Here is a 9,922-nt window from a genome sequence, read left to right on the forward strand (position 1 = left end):
GCCAGTGCGCGCTCGGTCGAGTCGCGCACGTTGGCCAAGGTGCACGGTGATGTTTCTTACTCTAAGGTTCCGCACCAGACGCCCGGGACAGGTGAGCGAAGCTGGGCGGGGCCGGGTGCGCGGCCGGGGCAGGTGCACGCAGCTGGAGAGAGCTTTGGAGCACACCAGAGGTGCGCACCTTGGAGCACACTTCGGAGCGCACCAATGATGCGCTCCATTCAAAAGTTTCCTGAAAAGGCAAAAAAAGTTGAGATTATAGAATTTCCCACTTGAGAGATTGTAAAAAAAAAAAATTTAAAATGAAGGAAACGCGGGTGCCAAGGTGTGCGCGCCCGGGTGCGCAGCCCAGCCAAGGTGTGCGCACCAAGGCGCCCACCCTGGCGAAGGTGCACGCAAGGTGCGCACCCGAGGCAAACCGGACAATTAACCCAACTTTCGACTTCGCGCGCACCTGCGCACCTTGGAGCGCACTTCGGAGCGCTCCTTGGTGCGCACCAATCTTGGGCACCTCGGAGTGCACCATGGCGCCCACCAAGGTGCGCACCCGGGGCAAACCGAGCTCCGACTTCGTGCGCACCTTGGAGCGCACGAAAGGTGCGCACCATGGCGCCCACCAAGGTGCGCAGCCCAGCCAAGGCGTGCGCATCAAGGTGCGCACCCTGGCGAAGGTGCGCACCCGGGGCAAACCGAGCTCCGACTTCGTGCGCACCTTGGAGCGCACAAAGGGTGCGCAACCCAGCCAAGGTGTGCGCACCCCGGGCAAACCGAGCTCCGAATCGTGCGCACCTTGGAGCACACTTCGGAGCCCTCCTTGGTGCGCACCGATGTTGCGCACCTCGGAGCGCACCCGGGGAAAACAATGCAATTAACCCGACTTTCGACTTCGTGGGCACCTCGGAGCGCTCTCGGGTTCGCACCTCGGAGCACACCGAGGTGCGCACCTTTGATGCGCTGCCTTCACCAATTTCCAGAAAAGGCAAGAAAACATTGAGAAGGTGTGCGCACCGAGGTGCCCACCCTGGCGAAGGTGCACGCGAGGTGCGCACCCGGGGCAAACCGGGCTCCGACTTCGTGCACGCCATGCTGCGCACCTTGGAGGGCCATGGTGCGCACCTTGGAGCACACTTCGGAGCGCTCAATGGTGCCCAACCCAGCCAAGGTGCCCACCGCGGCGAAGGTGCACGCGAGGTGCGCACCCGGGGCAAACCGGGCTCCGACTTCGTGCACGCCGCACCTTGGAGCACACTTCGGAGCGCTCCTTGGTGCGCACCAGGGCGCGCAACCCAGCCGAGGTGCCCACCCCGGCGAAGGTGCACGCGGGGTGCGCACCCGGGGCAAACCGGGCTCCGACTTCGTGCACGCCATGGTGCCCACCGCGGCGAAGGTGCACGCGAGGTGCGCACCCGGGGCAAACCGGGCTCCGACTTCGTGCACGCCGCACCTTGGAGCACACTTCGGAGCGCTCCTTGGTGCGCACCAGGGCGCGCAACCCAGCCGAGGTGCCCACCCCGGCGAAGGTGCACGCGAGGTGCGCACCCGGGGCAAACCGGGCTCCGACTTCGTGCACGCCATGGTGCCCACCGCGGCGAAGGTGCACGCGAGGTGCGCACCCGGGGCAAACCGGGCTCCGACTTCGTGCACGCCGCACCTTGGAGCACACTTCGGAGCGCTCCTTGGTGCGCACCATGGTGCCCACCAGGGCGCGCAACCCCGCCGAAGGTGCACGCGAGGTGCGCACCCGGGGCAAACCGGGCTCCGACTTCGTGCACGCCGCACCTTGGAGCACACTTCGGAGCGCTCCTTGGTGCGCACCAGGGCGCGCAACCCCGCCGAAGGTGCACGCGAGGTGCGCACCCGGGGCAAACCGGGCTCCGACTTCGTGCACGCCATGGTGCGCACCAGGGTGCCCACCGCGGCGAAGGTGCGCACCCGGGGCAAACCGGGCTCCGACTTCGTGCACGCCGCACCTTGGAGCACACTTCGGAGCGCTCCTTGGTGCGCACCAGGGCGCGCAACCCAGCCGAGGTGCCCACCCCGGCGAAGGTGCACGCGAGGTGCGCACCCGGGGCAAACCGGGCTCCGACTTCGTGCACGCCATGGTGCCCACCGCGGCGAAGGTGCGCACCCGGGGCAAACCGGGCTAGGACTTCGTGCACGCCGCACCTTGGAGCACACTTCGGAGCGCTCCTTGGTGCGCACCATGGTGCCCACCAGGCCGCGCAACCCAGCCAAGGTGTGCGCACCAAGGTGCACGCGAGGTGCGCACCCGGGGCAAACCGGGGTCCGGCTTCGTGCACGCCGCACCTTGGAGCACACATCGGGGCGCTCCCGGGTTCGCACCGGCGTTGCGCACCGTGGTGGGCACCTCGGAGCGCACCGTGGTGGGCACCTCGGAGCACACCAAGGTGGGCAGCGAGGTGCGCACCTTTGATGCGATGCCTTCACTAATTTCCATAAAAGGCAAAAAAAAACGAGATTTTAAAATTTCCGTTTTGAAAGATAGTGAGAAAAAGGGAATGCTGGTGCCATCTTGAGCCCGCCCTGGTGCGCAGCCCAGCCAAGGTGTGCGCACCAAGGTGCCCACCCTGGCGAAGGTGCGCGCCCGGGCAATTAACCCAACTTCCAACTTCGCGCGCGCCAGGGTGGGAGCGCACCCAACAACCGGGCCTGGGAAGAGCCAATGCGAGAAACCCCACCAAACGCTCTGACAAAAAAAGAGGGGGCGCTCCAGTAACCCCGCTTCGGAGCGCACCCTGGGCAAACCCAGCCAGGGTGCCCACCCCGGCCAAGGTGCAGGCGAGGTGCGCACCCGGGGCAAACCGGGCTCCGACAACGTGCACGCCGCACCTTGGAGCACACTTCGTAGCGCTCCCGGGTGCGCACCTCAGAGCACACCAAGGTGGGCAGCGAGGTGCGCACCTTTGATGCGCTGCCTTCACTAATTTCCAGAAAAGGCAAAAAAAAGAGGAGATTTTAAAATTTCCGTTTTGAAAGATAGTGAAAAAAACGGAACGCGGGTGCCATCTTGAGCCCGCCCTGGTGCACAGCCCAGGTAAGGTGCCCACCCTGGCAAAGGTGCGCACCCGGGCAATTAACCCTACTTCCGACTTCGTGCGCGCCAGGGTGGCAACCGGGCCTGGGAAGAGCCAATGCGAGAAACCCCACCAAACGCTCCGACAAAAAAAGAGGCGGCGCTCCAATAACCCCGCTTCGGAGCGCAGCCGGGGCAAACCCAGCCAAGGTGCCCACCCCGACGAAGGTGCACGCGAGGTGCGCACCCGGGGCAAACCGGGCTCCGACAACGTGCACGCAGCACCTTGGAGCACACTTCGAAGCACTCCCGGGTGCCCACCGGCGTTGCGCACCGTGGTGGGCAGCGAGGTGCGCACCTTTGATGCGCTGCCTTCACTAATTTCCAGAAAAGGCAAAAAAAAATGAGATTTTAAAATTTCCGTTTTGAAAGATAGTGAAAAAAACGGAACGCGGGTGCCATCTTGAGCCCGCCCTGGTGCGCAGCCCAGGCAAGGCATGCGCACCAAGGTGCCCACCCGCGGTGCACGCCCGGGGCAAACCGGGCTCCGACTTCGTGCAGGCCGCACCTTGGAGCACACTTCGGAGCGCTCCTTGGTGCGCACCATGGTGCCCACCAGGGCGCACCCGGGGCAAACCGGGCTCCGACTTCGTGCACGCCGCACCTTGGAGCACACATCGGAGCGCTCCCAGGTTCGCACCAGCGTTGCGCACCTTTGATGCGCTGCCTTCACTAATTTCCAGAAAAGGCAAAAAAAAACGATATTTTAAAATTTCCGTTCTGAAAGATAGTGAAAAAAACGGAACGCGGGTGCCATCTTGAGCCCTTCCTGGTGCGCAGCCCAGGCAAGTTGTGCGCACCAAGGTGCCCACCCTGGCGGAGGTGCGCGCCCGGGGCAAACCGGGCTCCGACTTCGTGCACTGCATGGTGCCCACCAAGGCGCGCAACCCAGCCAAGGTGCCCACCGCAGCGAAGGTGCACGCGAGGTGCGCACCCGAGGTGCACACCCGGGGCAAACCGAGCTCCGACTTCGTGCACGCCGCACCTTGGAGCACACTTCAGAGCGCTCCTTGGTGCGCACCAGGGCGCGCAACCCAGCCAAGGTGCTCACCCCGGCGAAGGTGCACGCGAGGTGCGCACCCGGGGCAAGCCGGGCTCGGACTTCGTGCACGCCGCACCTTGGAGCACACATCGGAGCGCTCCCGGGTTCGCACCAGCATTGCGCACCTTTGATGCGCTGCCTTCACTAATTTCCAGAAAAGGCAAAAAAAAAAAAAAAACGAGATTTTAAAATTTCCGTTTTGAAAGATAGTGAAAAAAACGGAACGCGGGTGCCATCTTGAGCCCGCCCTGGTGTGCAGCCCAGGCAAGTTGTGCGCACCAAGGCACCCACCCTGGCCAAGGTGGGTCACGGGGTGGGTCCTAGGGTGGGTAACGGGGTGGGTACTAAGGTGCGTGCCAAGGTGGGTCATGGGGTGGGTGCCAAGGTGGGCACCAGGGTGGGTGTGCACCAACCCTAGCCAGGGTAGGTCACGGGGTGGTTGTCGGGGTGGGCGTCAAGGAGCCAAGGTGGGTGGCAAGTAGCCAAGTTGCGTGCCAAGGTGGGTGTCGGGGTGGGTGCCAAGGATCCAAGGTGGGTGCCAAGGAACCAAGGTGGGTGTCTGGGTGGGTGCCGAGGTGGGAGCCAGGGTGGGTCCCAAGGTGAGTGCAAAGGTGGGTGCCAGGGTCAAGGTGAGTGCCAATGTGGGTTCCAAGGTGCCAGGGTCAGGGTGAGTGCCAATGTGGGTTCAAAGGTGCTAAGTTGGGTGCGAGGTTGGGTGCGAGGGTGGGTGGGTGCCAAGGTGTGCTAGGTGGAAGCCCGGGTGGGTCGGCATCCCATGGGTGTCGAGTTGGGTGCCTGATGGGTGCTTCTTGTCAAGTTTTAGTCGTCGGGACTCATTTCGAGCCTTAGAGGTCGTTTCTTGTCCGGTTGCCCTGTCTTCGACCTGGGAACCCAATTTTGGTCCTCGGGTCCCATTTTTTTTTGTCTCGCATCCCACTTTTGGCCTGTGGCCTTTTCGGGGTCGATTCTCGTTTTGGGCATCAGAGCATGTTTCTTCTCCTAAAACCCAATATTTGTTTATTAAGTCTCGGAACACATTTTTGTTCTCGTGGACCCATCATGGGTCTTGGAACGCATTTGTGGTCCTTGGGTCCCATTTTGCATCCCGAAACTTGTGTTTTGGTGCTTGATCCCTATTTTGGGTGCCCACCTTGCACCAAGTGCGCACCCGGGGCAAACCGAGCGCCTTGGTGCACCGGGGCAAGATCGAGCGTGCACCCGAGGCGCCCCGAACATGCACCAAGGTGCACTCGGCCCACATGTGAGCGCAGGTCGTTGCGCCCGAGGTGGTGTGTGGGCACCGCGTTGCAGACGGGACACTGCACGCACACGACGCCCCGTCCAGGTGCACGCACGTAGGCCGGGCCGGGTGCACACCCGACGCCCTAGCAAGGTGCGCGCACCCGGGCAGGGCTCACACTTGGCGAACGGGGCGCACTTCGCGAGGGAGGGTGTGCACCTCGACGGGGGTGGGTGGCCGGGGTGGATTCGCACGTGGGTCGCGGTTTGCTAAGTACACACTGCGACAAGCTCATAACGGGTGCGATCATACCAGCGTTAGTGCACCGGATCCCATCAGAACTCCGCAGTTAAGCGCGCTTGGGCCGGAGTAGTACTGGGATGGGTGACCTCCCGGGAAGTCCCGGTGTTGCACCCTTTCTTAGTTTTTCGCCGGGCGTCGCAATGCTATTTGAATAAACCTTTTGCCCGTTTGCGTTCTCGTCGGGGCCGGGCCGGGCCGGGGTGCGCTGCCCGCACTACCGCGCGCGCGGGGGCGACACCGAGCGCGCACCCGAGGCGCCCCGAGCACACAGGCCACGGTGCAACCCGGGCGTTGTGCGCGCACCCCGGTGCGCCCGAGGTGCTGCGCGCGCACCCAGGTGAAATCGGTGTGCACCTCGGCCAGTGCGCGCTCGGTCGAGTCGCGCACGTTGGCCAAGGTGCACGGTGATGTTTCTTACTCTAAGGTTCCGCACCAGACGCCCGGGACAGGTGAGCGAAGCTGGGCGGGGCCGGGTGCGCGGCCGGGGCAGGTGCACGCAGCTGGAGAGAGCTTTGGAGCACACCAGAGGTGCGCACCTTGGAGCACACTTCGGAGCGCACCAATGATGCGCTCCATTCAAAAGTTTCCTGAAAAGGCAAAAAAAGTTGAGATTATAGAATTTCCCACTTGAGAGATTGTAAAAAAAAAAAATTTAAAATGAAGGAAACGCGGGTGCCAAGGTGTGCGCGCCCGGGTGCGCAGCCCAGCCAAGGTGTGCGCACCAAGGCGCCCACCCTGGCGAAGGTGCACGCAAGGTGCGCACCCGAGGCAAACCGGACAATTAACCCAACTTTCGACTTCGCGCGCACCTGCGCACCTTGGAGCGCACTTCGGAGCGCTCCTTGGTGCGCACCAATCTTGGGCACCTCGGAGTGCACCATGGCGCCCACCAAGGTGCGCACCCGGGGCAAACCGAGCTCCGACTTCGTGCGCACCTTGGAGCGCACGAAAGGTGCGCACCATGGCGCCCACCAAGGTGCGCAGCCCAGCCAAGGCGTGCGCATCAAGGTGCGCACCCTGGCGAAGGTGCGCACCCGGGGCAAACCGAGCTCCGACTTCGTGCGCACCTTGGAGCGCACAAAGGGTGCGCAACCCAGCCAAGGTGTGCGCACCCCGGGCAAACCGAGCTCCGAATCGTGCGCACCTTGGAGCACACTTCGGAGCCCTCCTTGGTGCGCACCGATGTTGCGCACCTCGGAGCGCACCCGGGGAAAACAATGCAATTAACCCGACTTTCGACTTCGTGGGCACCTCGGAGCGCTCTCGGGTTCGCACCTCGGAGCACACCGAGGTGCGCACCTTTGATGCGCTGCCTTCACCAATTTCCAGAAAAGGCAAGAAAACATTGAGAAGGTGTGCGCACCGAGGTGCCCACCCTGGCGAAGGTGCACGCGAGGTGCGCACCCGGGGCAAACCGGGCTCCGACTTCGTGCACGCCATGCTGCGCACCTTGGAGGGCCATGGTGCGCACCTTGGAGCACACTTCGGAGCGCTCAATGGTGCCCAACCCAGCCAAGGTGCCCACCGCGGCGAAGGTGCACGCGAGGTGCGCACCCGGGGCAAACCGGGCTCCGACTTCGTGCACGCCGCACCTTGGAGCACACTTCGGAGCGCTCCTTGGTGCGCACCAGGGCGCGCAACCCAGCCGAGGTGCCCACCCCGGCGAAGGTGCACGCGGGGTGCGCACCCGGGGCAAACCGGGCTCCGACTTCGTGCACGCCATGGTGCCCACCGCGGCGAAGGTGCACGCGAGGTGCGCACCCGGGGCAAACCGGGCTCCGACTTCGTGCACGCCGCACCTTGGAGCACACTTCGGAGCGCTCCTTGGTGCGCACCAGGGCGCGCAACCCAGCCGAGGTGCCCACCCCGGCGAAGGTGCACGCGAGGTGCGCACCCGGGGCAAACCGGGCTCCGACTTCGTGCACGCCATGGTGCCCACCGCGGCGAAGGTGCACGCGAGGTGCGCACCCGGGGCAAACCGGGCTCCGACTTCGTGCACGCCGCACCTTGGAGCACACTTCGGAGCGCTCCTTGGTGCGCACCATGGTGCCCACCAGGGCGCGCAACCCCGCCGAAGGTGCACGCGAGGTGCGCACCCGGGGCAAACCGGGCTCCGACTTCGTGCACGCCGCACCTTGGAGCACACTTCGGAGCGCTCCTTGGTGCGCACCAGGGCGCGCAACCCCGCCGAAGGTGCACGCGAGGTGCGCACCCGGGGCAAACCGGGCTCCGACTTCGTGCACGCCATGGTGCGCACCAGGGTGCCCACCGCGGCGAAGGTGCGCACCCGGGGCAAACCGGGCTCCGACTTCGTGCACGCCGCACCTTGGAGCACACTTCGGAGCGCTCCTTGGTGCGCACCAGGGCGCGCAACCCAGCCGAGGTGCCCACCCCGGCGAAGGTGCACGCGAGGTGCGCACCCGGGGCAAACCGGGCTCCGACTTCGTGCACGCCATGGTGCCCACCGCGGCGAAGGTGCGCACCCGGGGCAAACCGGGCTAGGACTTCGTGCACGCCGCACCTTGGAGCACACTTCGGAGCGCTCCTTGGTGCGCACCATGGTGCCCACCAGGCCGCGCAACCCAGCCAAGGTGTGCGCACCAAGGTGCACGCGAGGTGCGCACCCGGGGCAAACCGGGGTCCGGCTTCGTGCACGCCGCACCTTGGAGCACACATCGGGGCGCTCCCGGGTTCGCACCGGCGTTGCGCACCGTGGTGGGCACCTCGGAGCGCACCGTGGTGGGCACCTCGGAGCACACCAAGGTGGGCAGCGAGGTGCGCACCTTTGATGCGATGCCTTCACTAATTTCCATAAAAGGCAAAAAAAAACGAGATTTTAAAATTTCCGTTTTGAAAGATAGTGAGAAAAAGGGAATGCTGGTGCCATCTTGAGCCCGCCCTGGTGCGCAGCCCAGCCAAGGTGTGCGCACCAAGGTGCCCACCCTGGCGAAGGTGCGCGCCCGGGCAATTAACCCAACTTCCAACTTCGCGCGCGCCAGGGTGGGAGCGCACCCAACAACCGGGCCTGGGAAGAGCCAATGCGAGAAACCCCACCAAACGCTCTGACAAAAAAAGAGGGGGCGCTCCAGTAACCCCGCTTCGGAGCGCACCCTGGGCAAACCCAGCCAGGGTGCCCACCCCGGCCAAGGTGCAGGCGAGGTGCGCACCCGGGGCAAACCGGGCTCCGACAACGTGCACGCCGCACCTTGGAGCACACTTCGTAGCGCTCCCGGGTGCGCACCTCAGAGCACACCAAGGTGGGCAGCGAGGTGCGCACCTTTGATGCGCTGCCTTCACTAATTTCCAGAAAAGGCAAAAAAAAGAGGAGATTTTAAAATTTCCGTTTTGAAAGATAGTGAAAAAAACGGAACGCGGGTGCCATCTTGAGCCCGCCCTGGTGCACAGCCCAGGTAAGGTGCCCACCCTAGCAAAGGTGCGCACCCGGGCAATTAACCCTACTTCCGACTTCGTGCGCGCCAGGGTGGCAACCGGGCCTGGGAAGAGCCAATGCGAGAAACCCCACCAAACGCTCCGACAAAAAAAGAGGCGGCGCTCCAATAACCCCGCTTCGGAGCGCAGCCGGGGCAAACCCAGCCAAGGTGCCCACCCCGACGAAGGTGCACGCGAGGTGCGCACCCGGGGCAAACCGGGCTCCGACAACGTGCACGCAGCACCTTGGAGCACACTTCGAAGCACTCCCGGGTGCCCACCGGCGTTGCGCACCGTGGTGGGCAGCGAGGTGCGCACCTTTGATGCGCTGCCTTCACTAATTTCCAGAAAAGGCAAAAAAAAATGAGATTTTAAAATTTCCGTTTTGAAAGATAGTGAAAAAAACGGAACGCGGGTGCCATCTTGAGCCCGCCCTGGTGCGCAGCCCAGGCAAGGCATGCGCACCAAGGTGCCCACCCGCGGTGCACGCCCGGGGCAAACCGGGCTCCGACTTCGTGCAGGCCGCACCTTGGAGCACACTTCGGAGCGCTCCTTGGTGCGCACCATGGTGCCCACCAGGGCGCACCCGGGGCAAACCGGGCTCCGACTTCGTGCACGCCGCACCTTGGAGCACACATCGGAGCGCTCCCAGGTTCGCACCAGCGTTGCGCACCTTTGATGCGCTGCCTTCACTAATTTCCAGAAAAGGCAAAAAAAAACGATATTTTAAAATTTCCGTTCTGAAAGATAGTGAAAAAAACGGAACGCGGGTGCCATCTTGAGCCCTTCCTGGTGCGCAGCCCAGGCAAGTTGTGCG

The 9,922-nt window shown here is 63.9% G+C and overlaps 1 non-coding gene across 1 annotated transcript; it reads left to right on the forward strand.

Moving 5' to 3' along the window:
* The first annotated feature begins 5,671 nt into the window (after positions 1-5,671).
* On the forward strand, positions 5,672-5,790 carry LOC131864326 (5S ribosomal RNA). The gene has a single exon (XR_009363158.1). It is a non-coding gene; the product is annotated as a 5S ribosomal RNA (ribosomal RNA).
* The last annotated feature ends 4,132 nt before the right edge of the window (positions 5,791-9,922 follow it).

The sequence above is a fragment of the Cryptomeria japonica genome, unplaced genomic scaffold (assembly GCF_030272615.1).
Source record: "Cryptomeria japonica unplaced genomic scaffold, Sugi_1.0 HiC_scaffold_83, whole genome shotgun sequence".
NCBI classification, from domain to species: Eukaryota; Viridiplantae; Streptophyta; class Pinopsida; order Cupressales; family Cupressaceae; genus Cryptomeria; species Cryptomeria japonica.